Here is a 17,218-nt window from a genome sequence, read left to right on the forward strand (position 1 = left end):
TTATTTTCACAAATCACAAGCCAGCTTGGCTGAGGCAGAGCAGCAGTTTGTATCCCTAATGGAGGCTACAGATGGAACCTTTTAAAGCCTGGCCTCTCTTCATGAGTGAATAATTTTTCCAAATTCATCCTATGTAATTTCCTTTCCTTACTGTGCTTTTCAGAAGCAGCAACGATTTCAGAGACTTGGTTCCTTTATTTGCATCTGGAAATGCAGCGCACATTAAAAGGGTGCAGAAAATAATGAGACATGACAAGCGAGAGTAGCAGATTTCTGGGAGCTGCGAGTATAATTTGTATGTGTTTGTTCCTGACCAATAGTAGCTGGGTTCTGCTCCTGTCATTCCAGGTGCTTTTCACATCTGAGGCGATTACCAGCTCCATTCCCCACCCCCCAATTCCTTGCACTGGTTTTGTTTTTTTGGAGATTATTACTAGGACAACAGTCCAGTCATCTGTAAAATGAATGAGAGAAGGAATGTGCATGCCAAAGTAGATGCAAGTCTCCAAGATTCATCTGTGTAAAATCAAGAGGAAACAATACCTATAAAATAAAAATCCAGGTCTGAATCTATGCCCCAAAACTTCAACCCAAACTAAATGTGACCATTTTTCTTTGAGGTCTGAGACAATTCAGTTGATTTTGGCATTTCTCCTTTTCCTAGATCTGTCTTAAACCATTATTAACTACAGCAAAAAGAATTGTTACTGCAGTGTTTCTGGCCCAGATAAAACTAGAAGGAAAAATTAACCTTGCACTTACATAGCTTCATCTTCAAAGCACCTTGCAAGTATTAAACTAATAAATCCTCACAGTGCTCTGATGTGGCAGGGGCGCATATAATTATGCCCACTTTACAGATGGAGAAATTGAAGCAGGGAGATTAAGAACCATATCCCTGGTGCCATAGAAACTATGTCAAATGCTATTTGATTTCAGTGGGACCAGGATTTGCCTCTACTTGATTTATCCAAGGCCAAAAAGGATGTCAGAAATTGAGTTAGAACTCAGGAGTTCCTGGCTGGCTCCACGTCATGTGCTGTAACTACTATACCATGCCGCTAGAAGTCTCATAAGCCAACCCTGTTTGCATGAGAATTCCAGCTCTGCTTCCTGATTTAGGTAAACTTCACACAAGCAGCCAGATTTTTGGTTGTTTATCCAAACTGAAGCTTTTGAAGCTCAACCATCAGTTGTGTTTACCCCAGCTCACTTCAAGGAGGAAAGAGTGACGTACAGTTGTTGCACTGAGCCACAAAATGTAATGAAGTTGTGGCTTTTCTTTCTCTTTTCTGTGAGCCTGTTTCAAATCATATTAGTTTATTGGGTGCTTATTTTTCCTTCCTCTTTCTTTTAAACTTGCATTGGATCTGAGCACAATTACTTTTCCCAGGATGTTTTTGATTATATGTTTATTGTGGGGGAAAAGTTATGCTAACTAATAGCATAACTAGACAGCATCTCAAGAGGTTTAAAAGAGAAAAGTCAAGATGACGGCACAGTTTCTATCAAAGGAAGACTAAGGATACGAATAGAAATTAGTATACTACAAGTACGAAAAGATTCACATCAAATTGGAAGAGGAGCCCCATTTTACACCCTTTGAAATGTGAATACAATGCTCTTGTCCACTGGAAGTCCCCTGTTTAGCCACGGAACAAGCAACCTACCTCCAACTCTCTATAAATGTTAACTGGGTTCTTGGATATATAAATAGGGAGATGTTGTGCAGAAAGTTAATATTACTTCTGCATATGGCACTGGTGAAAACATTACTCGACTCCTGCATCCGATTAAAGTATTATTATACTTTAAAATAATAATATCTAGCTCTTCTAGAGCACTTTTCATCAGTAGCTCTCAAAGCACTTTTACAAAATAGGTCAGCATCAGTATCCCCATTTTACAGATGGGAAACTGAGGTACAGAGAAGTGAAGTGAGTTGCCAAAGATCACCCAGCAGAACCCAGATCTGTGTCAGATTTTGAAACAGAACACAGGTCTGTTCTCACCTAGTTTGCCATCTATGGGCCACATTGCCTCCACTTTTGGAAACCTGCAGGAGGGTTAGAGAAGAGCTAAAAAGAATATTAAAGTCCTAGGAAATATGCCTTTATAGTGAGAACTGTAAGGAGCTCAGTCTACTTAGCTTGTCAGAGGGAAGGCGAAAAAGACAACTTAATCAAAGTCTAGAAGTAGCAGCACAGAAAGAAGGTATATGACGTTAAGGGGCTCTTTAATTTATCAGACAAAGACATAAGATCCAAGCTGAAGTTAGAAAAACGATGCAATAAGGAGTAATATGTTATATATAAACAGTGAGGGTAAATAGCCATTGGAAGAATTTAACCACAGACTAATGTAAATTCTCCTTCACTTGTGAGACTTTAAATAGCGATTGGAAGCCTTTCTAAAAGACATCTTCCTTTTTATGTAAAAAAGAATAATAATTAATACCCTTCACTGACATAGCTACTGGGTGACATTCTACAATCCATCTTATGTAGGAAGTCAGACTATGTGATCATAGTGGTCCTTTCTAGCCTTAAAATCCAAGAAGTCATGACCTAGAGGGACTGCCACAAGGTGTCAGAGGGTAGTTCAGTCTGACTGTCCTCTCGGATCCTTTGTCTCCAATGACTGACAATAAAAGCGTGAATTGTGACCTGTCCACTAGAAAGTGGGCCTAGATCACCAACCCGTTTCGTTTAGGCTACTGAGAACCGTAAGGTGATGACAGCATTTGCTCTTTACCTCCATTACATAGATTTGAACCAATACCCTACAGAAGAAAGGCTTTAAATCCCATTACCTAGTCTGAGCCACAGAGACAACTGCAGTCATATTAGACCTGAAGAAAAATGTTAAGAAAAGGTTGCTAAGTCCAGTCCTAAAGGAGACTCAAGCGAAGATTGGTTACTAACATCAGCGCATTGGCTGTTTGCCATTTTACAAATTTAGGGCTCAGTCCTCAACAGGCATTTTGCTTAAGTGAAGACTACATGATCAATTCCTTAGAAATCCTCTTTGGGTCTACCGTAAAGTATATTTTCCACAAAGAGGAGAAGAATGTCATTCTGGGTTCCATTTCCAGAGGTGCCCAGCTGTAGATTAAATGGATTCAAGAAAGGGTACTGTATACTGGAGCCTTTCCTGCTTCGATCTAAGTCATTCAAAAATAAATTCAGCGACAAAACTGTACTTTATTTAACCACGCTCAAAAAGCTGCTGAAATATGGACATGAAAAGTCCTGATGCTTCCAACTTAGTGGCATTCGGTAGCCACTGGAATGCATCCCACCCATTATAAATGATCTCTGCTCTGAAAACATTTTACAGATGTTAAGACGCAGGCTCCATCCTCCACAGTGTTGAGATAATTAAGGGATTAACCAACCAATCCCCCCGCCCCCATGACTACCAAACTCAAGGCATTCTTATGGCAATTGCAAGGCTCATCTGTTTGTGCTCTTCAAAAATCAACCTCAGCTTTGGTTTCTATTCAACCTCATAAAAGTTAAAGATGGAAAAAACGTACAGTGGGCACCACTAAAAAAGCTACATTTACTACGCCATGGTAATTGCACTTACCATGGTATTTCCTATACTTAGAATAGGAAATACCAGAGGAAAGACAAATATTGCCCTTTTTTTGGTTCTTCTCCCTCCCTCCCACCCCAACACTGCATTTGGTCATATAGCTTCGCTTACCTTCTGTAAAATTACTCATTAAGGGCAAAAATCAGCTCACAGAGGCACACAAGAGGCTCTTAATTCTGCAAGATAGCCATGACTCCTCCGAACACACATGCATATGCTTAATTTTAAGCATGTACATAAATGTTTCCAGCATCAGGGGCCAATATGAACAGCACGTTTAACTATTTCCATGGTGTATGGTATCGATATTGTATCAATGGGAAATATTTTGTTCCCTCTGCAGATCTGGGCAGTCATTTTTGTACTTACGTTGGGGGGGGGGCGGGGTCTGAGGTGGAGGGGATAGATTGACACCTGCAGGCATGCCATGTGTGGTGTAGCTTCTGGGCGGTGAAGGAGGGATTGAAAGTGGGCAGTTTTTCAACCCTAGCCTGAAAGAGGGCTGTGTTAAGCCAGCAGAAGCTATTAAGAGCCTTTAAGCTAGAGTAGGGGGTCACTGGAGTGGCTTTGTGACTACAGATGAGGAATCTGTCTTTCCCCAGCCCAACATACACCAGGAGGTCCCCAGGTTCTAACAAAGTTACTCAAAGGTTGCAGGCTCCTACTTAACCTATTAGAAACATGGCTCCAATTAGTGTGGGGTGTCTTTTAAAAAAAAAAAGAAAGACCAAAAAGAACCACCATCAAAATCACAATCAAACCAATTTCATGATATAACTTGAACCCCAGAAAATTCAGGGCTGAGGCTGGCTGCAGGTCATTGCTAGCTGTATCTCCACGTCTTATTCAATAAATTTATTTTCGAAGACTCACAAAAGTCCCATTTGTGACCTGTCCAGGAAAAGGTGAGCTTAGATCACTAATCCATTTCACGTTGGCCACTAGAACCCAGGAAGCGAGAACAGCATTGTCACTGTTATTTTGCACCATTTATGGTTTCTTTGCTCGTGCACTGATCTTTCGGTGTTGAGTGAAAGAAGCACAGAACATAAACGTTCGCTTGTAGCTGTATCACTGTGGCATGTGTAAAATCTCACAAGCTAGGCAGCTTCTGGCATGGACGTTATCTGGACAGGAGGCCTCTCCAGAAAACCCAGGTAACAAACTATACATTCTTACAGAAACAACTGTCTTCAAAAGAGACTGTCTTTTTCGGTGCCAAAGCCACAAGCTCCTGCTGCTGGAGTTAAAGGAACAACCTCTGTTAGATCCGAGTATATAGCAGACTATTGTCACAATTAGGGCCTACTAGACAGACACCTGGGACTTGTCTACACAGCACAGCAATGTGCACTAGAGGGGTGTGAAATCTAACATGCACCAATGTGTTGCACACTAGCTGGCCCATATAGACCTTGCTGGCACACACTAAAATTTCCCTATTGCACATTAATGCAGCCCTGTTTCAAACAGCACATGCACTAACCCAGTGTATGGGCTGGATGAATGCACTATAAGGTGGGTAGAAAGTTGGCTAGATTGTCGGGCTCAACGGGTCGTGATCAATGGCTCCATGTCTAGTTGGCAGCCGGTGTCAAGTGGAGTGCCCCAGGGGTCGGTCCTGGGGCCGGTTTTGTTCAATATCTTCATAAATGATCTGGAGGATGGTGTGGATTGCACTCTTGGCAAATTTGCGAATGATACTAAACTGGGAGGAGTGGTAGATATGCTGGAGGGCAGGGATAGGATACAGAGGGACCTAGACAAATTGGAGGATTGGGCCAAAAGAAATCTGATGAGGTTCAATAAGGATAAGTGCAGGGTCCTGCACTTCGGACGGAAGAACCCAATGCACCGCTACAGACTAGGGACCGAATGGCTAGGCAGCAGTTCTGTGGAAAAGGACCTAGGGGTGACAGTGGACGAGAAGCTGGATATGAGTCAGCAGTGTGCCCTTGTTGCCAAGAAGGCCAATGGCATTTTGGGATGTATAAGTAGGGGCACAGCCAGCAGATCGAGGGACGTGATCGTCCCCCTCTATTCGACATTGGTGAGGCCTCATCTGGAGTACTGTGTCCAGTTTTGGGCCCCACACTACAAGAAGGATGTGGATAAATTGGAGAGAGTCCAGCGAAGGGCAACAAAAATGATTAGGGGTCTGGAACACATGACTTATGAGGAGAGGCTGAGGGAACTGGGCTTGTTTAGTCTGCAGAAGAGAAGAATGAGGGGGGATTTGATAGCTGCTTTCAACTACCTGAGAGGTGGTTCCAGAGAGGATGGTTCTAGACTATTCTCAGTGGTGGAAGAGGACAGGACAAGGAGTAATGGTCTCAAGTTGCAGTAGTGGAGGTTTAGGTTGGATATTAGGAAAAACTTTTTCACTAGGAGGGTGGTGAAACACTGGAATACGTTACCTAGGGAGGTGGTAGAATCTCCTTCCTTAGAAGTTTTTAAGGTCAGGCTTGACAAAGCCCAGGCTGGGATGATTTAATTGGGAATGGGTCCTGCTTTTCAGCAGGGGGTTGGACTAGATGACCTCCTGAGGTCCCTTCCAACCCTGATATTCTATGATTCTATGATTCTATCACATCCAGGTATTAAAGGAAGGGGTACTGGTGATTTAGGGTATGTCTTCACTGCAATTAGACACCCACAGCTGGCCCAGACAGCTGACTTGGGCTCACAGGGCTCAGGCTAAGGGGCTGTTTAATTCTAGTGTAGATGTCTGGGCTTGGGCCACAGCCTGAACTCTGGGACCCTCCCACCTTGCATGATCCTAGAGCCCGAGGTCCAGGTGGAACCTGAATGACTACACTGAAATTAAACAATCCATTGGCCCAAGCCCATGAGCCCAAGTCAGCTGGCGCAGGCCAGACAAGGATGTCTATTTGCTGTGTAGATATACCCCGAGTACTCCAGGTGGCATTTCTTTCTCAGAGTCACTACTCCAGCAGGATATTAGAGATCACTGAGCAAAGGATCTTCTAGGAGGCCTCCAGGACCAAGGTCTTGACATTTATGATCCTCTGATGGATTTTACACAAATAAGGGCATGGGTCAAATGTCCAGGCTATATTCAAATGTGGGTAGTTCCTTTCTTTCCACCTAAACTATCCTCAGCAGTGCACTTCTAGGACCTCATCCTCGTAATATCTGAACATCTGTCAAAAAGCTGCTACATTCCACCCCAGGAATGACTGCATTTCAGCAGAGGGTGAAGTGACTCATTTTGCAGCCAAATTCAGATCTGTAGTGGTCCATGACCGTCCCTCCTGATCAGGCTTGGAGGGAGGCCACTCTGCCTCACTACAAGATCCCACTCAAATTTTGCATGGAGACAGGTGTATATTAGGAGTGCAAAAGGAGTGGTGATGTGAGCCTATATTCTGATCCACACGACACAGATTTATTAAGGGTATAGTAGGTGAGTTAACACAGTCCTGGAACATGTGTACTAAAACAGTCTGACCGTTATCTCTGATCCAGTCTCCCAAAAGAGGAATTCAATCAGCAGTGCTGTTTTTGGTTCTGGGGGTTCCACAGGTTCTGGAAAAGCCCTGAACTGGTGTACTCCTGCTTGACTTCCTCTTTTCATGTGTGCATCTGTGGAAAGGTGGCTTGAGTTTAGTCTATAGTTGGTAATGCCTTTTGGATCCTTGATCCTTTAGCTTGTAAAACCTTTTGGATAAGAGCTGCAATATGCCTGTGCACTGTGTTTTTTATTTTGTGGATTTAAATCCAATCTTCTAAATTGCTTTAAATCAGTTCCTTGTGTTACTAAATTCAAAATCTCTTTTTTTAAATAAACCTTTGTGGTCAATTACAGAATGGTTTAGGAAATGATGCAAAAGGTCTAAACAAAGTTATATAATCTTTTTAAAAAATTATTTTAAAACACAAAACACGTGTTACCAATAAAAAGGCAACAATTTCTCCATCCATTGACAACCGTGTGCTAAAGAGATGGAAGTGGAAATTAACCCTTGCTTGGAGTAGCAACCAAAATGAACTTTCCAGCCCATGGAACACACTGTTGCAACCATCATGTGAGAAAACCTCTTACAAACAGCCCGTTGTTGAACGACATTATAATTGATTTTAGAACTCTGTCTAATGGATGCACACATGTATTCTCTGGGTAGCTGAAGGTGCAGGTTAGAAGGGATTTACAACTCCTTTCCCCAAGCATTTGATGTATTAATATTCTCAAAGAGGGTAGTTTTAGACCAGTTGGCTGTTTTGTTTTTTAATTTTTGGTCGTAAAAAAAAAAAGTTATGTGACATCTCTGAAAGCTCCAGCAATATGGTTGTTTGAAAAGAGGTGCTCATTAAGAAGCCATTCAAATTCACATACTAGGAGTGGAGTTCGCGTCACTTGGTACAGAGTGCATCGCCAAGATTTTCTTGGACGTGGTGGTCTGTTGCTGGGTTTTAAGATGCTTGAAATTGAAAACAAATTGCTTTCAAGTGAGGTGAGCCATCAAATAGCATGATCTACTGTGCCTTGTAAATTCCACTTCTGGGGAACAGACTAGGGGCTGATCTTGTTCCTATTTTAGCTCCCACCGAGGAATCAGGCCTTAGGGGGCAAATCCAGCCTGTCCTGGCTGGCCCAAGTATCTGGAAAGGGAGGAATCCTGCAGAGCCACTTAGGCAACTTCCACTGGGCTGTAGTGGCTATGTGAGGTGCTTACAAAGAGCCCTCTATGTTGTGGGGGAACGGAAGGAGTTAAACAGCAGCACCCAACCCATGCTCAGCCCCCAACCCCCAGCCACACACATCTAATCCTGGGCCTCTCATAAAGCAGCTTTCTGTGCCACAGGAAGGATACATGCCTTTGTGTAGATGCCCTCTGTGAAAGAAGGGGAAGGCTGGATGTGAGAATTGCCTCCTTCAGCCATGGAGAAAAGTACCGGCTTTGTCCAGGAGAGAAAACAAAAGGTTCTGTGCAGCCTTACTTTGGTGAGAGATGAAGATACATTGTTTATAACTTATTTGGGTTTTGTTTGTTTTGATTTAAATGACAGTCGTGACATTTCTGGTTGGGCTCTCTGGGGGGATTGAGCCTGGGACCTCTGGATCTAAAAGCCCAAGTCTCCACTGGTTGTGCTAAAAGACTAGCTCCAGCAACTGACTCAAACCCCTATTTGTGGGCTAGTCACTAGAGAGGGTCAGTTAGTGACACTGTGTTAGCAAGGGGTCATAACAGCAGAGGAACAATTCCTACAATGAGGCCTACCCATGCAGTAAATTTAAATTTCTAAAAGATTGGGTCCAGTTTTTAAAATGGCTAATGCTGGGTGGTACTTGAGAGCTTCCTACAAGGTGTTCCCACTAGGCCTGATCTTTTAAAGTGTGGAACACTTCCTCGAACTGGTGGTCGCTCAGCCCAGTTCAACTTCAGACCTTTTGTGTGCAAAAAAGCCTGTGTGATTGTAACCCACTGGTGAGCATGTGTTACAATCCCCTCCTCCCCCAGTGCCTGATCCACCAAGGATATGGTTGGCTAATGGCTCTATGTACTGATCTCTTTAGCTCAAGCTGTAGGAGCTCATGCTTTTAATTCTGGAGAGCCCCATGTAGTAGGAAGAGAGCCTAAGACATAAGTAAGCCCTTGTATCAGAGGCCTGGTATGAGGCAGGACCTGCTCATAGAATCTGTCAAGAATAGGGCTGAGATTGCAAAAATACACATTCCTAAGAAGTGCTAAGCACAGAGTACTCATGCAAACACATCCCGCTATCAAGTGGTACCAGAACATCCCAATATCAAAGATGGTACAAAAACATTCCTCAAGAATAACGGGAACACACTAACCCCTCCTAAAAGATTAAGGTCAGGATGACAGTAGGTAATAAAGATGTTTAATTGAACCAACATGTACAAGGTAATAACTAGCCACGTCCGGGGGCAGTTACTAACTATGTCAGAGGCAGTACTAACTTGTTTTTATCAGGGTATAAAAATGTATCTCAGAGGGAGTATCTTTGTCCAGCCAAGGGGGGGGGGGGGGAAGGAAAGTCCCACCATTCACTGAGCTGTGTCCATTGTCACGGGTATACATGTCTTAGTATTCTCGTAGAGTCTGCCAAGTGCTATTACTGTGCTTTGCTGACAATAAACCTGGCCTGGCACCTTCATACATTAATGGATCTTGTGGTCAATGGGCGGTTCGCTCAAGGTCTGCTGTGCCGGCTGTCTGCGCAGAGCTGGAGCAGCACACAGGGAGGACACACACAACTGAACATCTGACCATGCTCCAGTTCAGACCATGTCATGTATTAGTCCAGAAAGTGATCATCACATAACTAGGGACTTGCCCGTGTTTTGACTGCTGTGGGATGAGCTTCCTTTGTTCAGATGAACTATGTAACCCACTGATCAATGGTATGTGACCCAATGGTCAACCCAAGCTACAAAGCCCAACCCTTTAGCTCAAGCTGAAGAGACCCATGTCAGCTGTGTCGATCCCCCGTTCTATCACTGGTGTTGATCAAGTAGTATTTTTTCTTGTTCATCTACCTCAAAAATGTTTCTATGGGATTTTTCTTGAACAGTCCATTAAAACATAAAGTTCATTTGGCAGAGACCAAGCCTGAGATGCTACAACCTAAAATTCTTTAAAAAAAAAAAAAAAGTTACTTGTGAGTGAGTGTAAATGGTTTCCTGATGAAAGTGAATTTGCAACTTGAACTCTAACGAACTGTATTGAAAGCAGATTTTTAGATTAAATAATATAATTTCCATCAAGTAATGACTTTAATCTTCAGAAACTTCACTAAGTGAAAGTATGAAGTGACCGACTTTGAGGTGGTTGGTAAAAACTCATCACCTTTCTGAGAAACTGCCAGCTCAATGCTGAGTGTTGATGGGGTGCTAGACTATAGTCCCACAACTGTTCAAGGGCTTCATTAGGAAAATATTGTACAAAATCCAAGGCTAGTCCTTTTCAGAGTCTCACTCCTACCACTTCTGTTGCCAAGGAAACATACTGTAATGCAGTGGTCCCCAAACTTTTCAGGGTTGGCTCCCCCACCTTACCTCTGTCCATGCCCCCTCTCCCCCAAGCCAGGGGCAGGGCCATGGCTTGGTAGGGGGATGCAGACAGGGGATTGAGGCTGGGGCCACAGTAGAGGGGGCTGGGAGTAGAGCCTCAGCCATGGGGGGGGAGGGATAGCTCAGTGGTTTGAGCATTGGCCTGCTAAACTCAGGGTTGTGAGTTCAATCCTTGAGGGGGCCATTTAGGGATCTAGGGCAAAAATTGGGGATTGGTCCTCCTTTGAGCAGGGGGTTGGACTACATGACCTCCTGAGGTCCCTTCCAACCCTGATATTCTATGATTCTATGCCCCCTGAACATTCCACCCCAGAGGGGCACACACCACAGTTTGGGGACCTCTTCTGTAATGGGAGTCCATGGAAATGGTGGGGGTTCTTTTCTTGTATGTTGAGTAACACTTAAATTTGCTCCCACTATCCCTGTTTTGTTTGGTCTTCTAACTAAGTACACCCTGATCCAGATCCACAGAAAATGAATGCCCTTCACAGAAAGCAATTTTTTGCATCTATTCTGAAGGCACAAGTCATCCTTTGCTCACAGAGAACGGAGGGTAAGAGATCCTCAGTAGTAATTTACTGAGGAGTTTCAGATGAATATATATTGGTTCATCTCTCCTTGGATAGTTTTACCCAAGCTACTTTATCCAACTTGCCATTCTACCCATCAACTCATACCCCTCCATTTTCCAATTCTGTATCTGGTGCATACCTGCTTGGCCACCCATTCACCTGTCTTCCCCTACCCCAGTAACATGCACCATTGCTAATGCCCAGCCTGGCAGTAAGCCACAAGGTTTGAATAGGTCAGGACTTCCTCAGGGTGAGTGTTGATCTACTCCATCTCCAGGAAGGAATTCCCCAAAACAATGTTGCAAGAAATTGTTCAGGGCACCAAAAGACGTGCCATGTTTTACCAAGTGTGACTAGAGCTATAAACTATGGCAGGAAAAAGCCCTTAGCTGTGAAAACTCATTTTAAAGCAGAAGTCTTTTACGTTCTTAGTCAAAACTCTTTACAGAACAGCTTTAAACATATATATATATATATATATATATATATATAAAAAAAACTGGGGCCAGGATATATGCCATCACAGCAATGACATCCAAGAAAGATTAGTTGGACCCGAGTCCATCGAAAAACATAGACTGTGCTATTTTGTACCCTTTGGGCTGTTTGCTGAAATATTAAGGAAATAGGAGAAGTGCCAGAAAACTGGTTCAACTCATCAAACATTATGAAGCTAAAAAGAGAAACCCTAGGTAGGGAGAGTGAGGAGTATAGAATACCGCTAGCTTCCCATGGAAGTAAGACACTGCTATGCAGCATTCTGATTCACACCAGGAGCAGGAAGATGGTTGGAGCTGCTGGAAGTGAAGCTTTTATATAAAACACACACTCTGGTTCTAGAGTTTTCAGCTTGTGGACAGAACAAAGACAAGGGGTTTTATGAGACACGCGTGGACTGCGATGATGCAAATGAGAGAGGATGCACTTGAACGCTACAAGGTTGGCTTCTGAGACATGGAGAATCTCTGCCCATGTGACCCACTCGTGGTTTGTCAGACTGAGTGGTGCTCATCTGCCTCCTCCAGACCCCCTCCCTCATAGTTCAAGCCTTGCAATCCCATGCCCCCACAGACTTTCAGCTGATATAACTCGATGGCCGCAGTCCCAGAAGGACTCCGCTCACAGGCTTACCTTTACTCACTGAATAATTCCATTGGCATCAGAGTGTGTAAAGTTAAGTCCAGGCATAAATCTTTGCAGGATCGAGGCCTAGGAGTACACTTCCCCATTTCCTAAAGATGCTCTCTATGCCACAGCATTTAAAGTTGTAAATGATCCATTTAGGGAAAAATGGAGTTTAAAGTCCAGGACACTAAACTGCATTTAGTTGTTTCACTATTTGGATTCTCAACACTACTGTATCTGAATTACAGACAGGAATACTTGAAGCCTGGTATTGCTGTGCAGTTAGCCAGATGCCATATTTCACCTTAGAGATGCTTTTGCTGTAGTGATGGAAGAAATATTTGTAAGTGACAGTACGTAGATAGTAAGCTTTCCACATTTGTAAAACACTTGAGGAACCTTTTGATGAAAGTTGCTATATAAATATAGTATATTGCATTATTATTAGAAATGGGTCTGAGATAGATGCTTTGGACCTGGGTCTGATCTTTCTCCAGGGCTTGTAACTGTTCAGAGCTGGGGCTTAGCTTTGATCCATTACACAGATAAAGTTCAGACCCAAGTATCCCTCAAAGGAAGCATCTGGACATGGGAATTCAGATCTGGTGTTGAATCCGTTTGGGCACATCTCCGATTATCTCTATAATCCTGCTTCGTGATCATCTTCATAAATGACTCTGTTCTTATGTAGCACCTTTACTCTGTGCATCTTGACGTGTTTTACAAACAGCTCATTAAGTTTTGGCACACGTAGGAAAGATTGGTATAATTATCCCCATTTTACTGATCAGCAAACAAGGCATGGACAGGGGTAAGGCCTAAATTTCCAAGTCGCCACTAAATTTGGGTGCCCAACTTAAGATACTTAGGCCCCCCATTGCCTTGCACCTTGTGGAATCTTTTACACTAGTACAATTTGCCATTCTTAGTAGTACATTACAGCCATGTTGCACTACACAAGATACAGGGCAGTGACAAATTGGGCCTCTTGGGATTGATTTTTAGAGGTGCTGAGCATCTGCAGCTCTCATTGAAGTCAGTTGGGCTTCTGGGTGCTCTGAAAAATCAGGCCCTTTAGAGTTATCCTCCCATACATGGCAGTGTGAAAAATTACTGGATAATTTTTAGGTCTAACTGACTTTTTACAAGGTCATTAACTGTGGTGGGACTAGAACCCAGGAATCCTCAGGCCTGCTCACTTGCTCTTGCCCCTAGCCACATTCCCGTCTTTACACATAGCTCTGGAACAATATTACAACCTCTTCCTCTGTATTTTAACCTGTGGTATTTGGAGACAACATATTAAAGTTTAGCTCAAGTGTAGCCAGTATAAGTTACAAGGGCAACTACATTGTGAAAGTCTTTCTTGCATTAGTACCTCTCCAAAAAACATTATACCATGATAGGCTCTGCATTTTCCCGGTGCATGTTGATTCAACTGTTCTTAAAAATGTGGGAGTGAGAGAGGGTGTGAATGTCAGCACTGGTGGGAATTCTGAATGCATGTAGGAGGGGAAACCAGATCTAGCTGACTCGACCATCCTCTCCCCTCACGTGTAACTGAAAGGATAAAGGCTCAGTTGGCTTCGGTAGCATAGTGTTTTGGGGGAGCTACCAGCTGCTACTTATGTGTTACAATTGGATTAACCAGGAGTCGAGTGGAATGTGCAGTGTGGGTAGGAGCGATTGCACATTCATCACCAACTTCTGTCCGCAGCAGTTTAAATATAACGTACAGGCCTAAAACCAGCTAAACAAATGCTACCTAAGAAGTGTGGGAGGGGAGAGCTGCCTCTGGCTGAAAACAAGGGAGGAAAGGCTGAATGGGCTGCATTGCAGCCATAGCAGTGACAACAACCTACAGTCCTTATATACAGCATCGTTTGATCTGGAGGTTCCCAGAGCCCACTGGAAAACAATGGGTCCCCATCCATTTCACAGTGCAGAGGGGAGCAAAGGTGCACATGGTCTGCACAAATGTAAGGAAAAGCAGGGGGATCAGCCTGGCATGTTCCAATCTCCCAGGATCCTCTGGAAACACCCCCTCACATGGTCAGGGATCTGCAAGCTTAGGGAGAGCAGACACTCTAAGTGGATATGGGTATGGTGGCAAAGCAAAGGCTGTAGCGTTGCCCCTCAGCCAGCTGTGGCAGCAGGCCATTGAGCCACACAGCGGGACTGTCTAGCTTCATGAATTCCCGTCAGATCCACAAGGTTAGATGCTGGGATCCCCATAGGTCCAGCAGCTGTATGGGGCTTCAAATCTATGTGTGTGTGTTGGTCTATACTGGGGCGGGCAAACTTTTTGGCCCGAGGGCCACATCGGGTGTCTGAAATTGTATGGAGGGCCGGTTAGGGGAGGCTGTGCCGCCCCAAACAGCCAGGCATGGCCTGGCCCCCGCCCCCTATCCGACGCCCCCCTGCTTCTCGCCCCCCTGACAGCTCTCCCAAGACTCCTGCCCCATCCAACCCCCCAGTTCTCTGAGGGCCCTCCAGGGACCCCTGCCTCATCCACCCCCCCACTCTGTGTCCCCTGACTGCCCCCTGCCACCCCATCCAACTCCCCTCTTCTTCCTGACTGCCCCCCCCGGGACCCCTGCTACATCCAACGACCCCTTCTCCTTGACTGCCCCCCCCCGGGACCCCTGCTCCATCCAACACCCCTTCTCCTTGACTTCCCCCCCCCCGGGACCCCTGCTCCATCCAACACCCCTTCTCCTTCCCCCTGGGACCCCTGCTCCATCCAACAACCCCTTCTCCTTGACTGCCCCCCCTGGAACCCCTGCCCCTGACTGCCCCCCCACTGCCCCATCCAACCCCCCCTCTCCTTCCTGACCAGCCCCCTCCGGGACCCCTGCCCCCATCCAACCCCCCTGTTCCCTGCCCTCTGACTGCCCCACCCCCTAGCCACACCCCTAGCCACCCCCCCTCTATCCACACCCCTGGCCCCTGGCCATCCCCCCTCTATCCAACACCCCAGCTCCCTGCCTCCTTACCGTGCTGCCTGGAGCACCGGTGGCTGGCGGTGTGGCTGCACCAGGACAGGCAGCCGTGCAGCACAGAGCACTGGGTCAGGCCGGGCTCTGCAAGGCCCCAGGAGCTCGCAGCCCCGCCTCCTAGAGCAGTGTTTCTCAAGCTATCTGATGTGGGGGACCGGCAATTCCCCCTCCCCCGCAACGTGCGCGCAGACTGGCCTCCAATGGCTCGCGGACCGGCACCGGTCCACGGACCACCACTTCGAGTGCACTGGCCTAGAGCATTGTGCCGGCGGAGCAGTGAGCGGAGACTGCAGGAGAGGGGCCGGGGGCTAGCCTCCTGGGCCAGTAGCTCAAGGGCTGAGCAAAACAGGCCCGCAGGCCGGATGTGGCCCGTAGTTTGCCCACCTCTGGTCTATACATACTGTACATTCTGTTCACCCACCACTGAAATAGCGCCATCTGTGGTCTGAAACACAGCAGCTGTTTAACACTCCACAGCAATATTGCACAGCAGTCTGGATCAGGAATTACATAATAGCATACGTGATCGAAAGGCACAAGGAATTCAGGTCAGCAGAATGGAATTACTCATGTTAGAATTTACCAGGATGATTTCATTTCTGTTCACAGTGAAAATGTCAGGATGTATTTTGTGTGTTCCAGTTACCCTTAAATCAAGCCTAACCACGTCACCACTTTCCTTTCATTTCCTTCTTTTTTTAAATCTACTGACTGATGGGTAGCAAGTGCTTCTTAAATACAACAGCATGGAACTATAAACCAGTCAGCCTAATCTCAATATCGGGAAAGATACTGGAACAAATTATCCTCTACGTTTGTAAGCACTTAGAGGGTACTAAGGAATAGTGAGAATGGGTTTGTCAAGAACAGATTATGCCACACCAACCAAATTTCCTTCTTTGAGAGGGTTACTGGCCTCATGGATTTGGAGGGGAGGGGAGTTGTAGACATGATATATATTGATTTTAGTAAGGCTTTTGACACAGTCTCATAAGACTTTCTACTCAGCAAACTATGGAAATGTGGTCTTGATGAAATTACTATAATTTGGGTGCACAACTGGTTAAAAGACCATTCTCAAAAAGTAGTTATCAATGGATCACTGTCAAACTGAGAGGGCATATCTAATGGAGTCTCACGGGGTCAGTCCTGAGTCCAGTACTGTTCACTATATTATTAATGACTCTCCACTCCATTGTCCAAGTATGTGTATAACATTTCGGATGACACCATACTGGGAGGGGTTGCAAGTACTTTGGAGGACAGGATTAGTATTCAAAATGATCTTGAAAAATTGGAGAATTAGTCTGAAATCAACAAGATGAAGTTTAGTAAAGGTAAGTGCAAAACACTTCACTTAGGATGGAGAAATCAAATGCACAACTACAAAATGGAGAATAACTGACTAGGTGGTAGAACTGCTGGAAAGGTCTGGGAGTTATAATGGATCATAGAAGATTAGGGTTGGAAGAGACCTCAGGAGGTCACCTAGTCCAATCCCCTGCTCAAGCAGGACCAACCCCAACTAAACCATCTCAGCCAGAGCTTTGTCAAGCCAGGCCTTCAAAACCTCTAAGGATGGAGATTCCACCACCTCCCTAGGTAACCCATTCCAGTGCTTCACCACCCTCCTAGTGAAATAGGGTTTCCTAATATCCAACCTAAACCTCCCCACTGCAACATGAGACCATTGCTTCTTGTTCTGTCATTTGCCATGACTGAGAAGAGCCGAGCTCCATCCTCTTTGGAACCCCCCTTCAGGTAGTTGAAGGCTGCTATCAAATCTCCCCCCCCCCCCCACTCTTCTGCAGACTAAGTAAACCCAGATCCCTCAGCCTCTCCTGCTCTGGATCACAAATTGA

The 17,218-nt window shown here is 45.1% G+C and overlaps 1 protein-coding gene across 1 annotated transcript in view; it reads left to right on the plus strand.

Moving 5' to 3' along the window:
* CCDC3 (coiled-coil domain containing 3) overlaps positions 1-17,218 on the plus strand; it is a 68,018-nt gene that overhangs the window by 23,619 nt on the left and 27,181 nt on the right. The window lies entirely within an intron of this gene.

Source organism: Eretmochelys imbricata, chromosome 1 (assembly GCF_965152235.1).
Source record: "Eretmochelys imbricata isolate rEreImb1 chromosome 1, rEreImb1.hap1, whole genome shotgun sequence".
NCBI lineage: Eukaryota > Metazoa > Chordata > Testudines > Cheloniidae > Eretmochelys > Eretmochelys imbricata.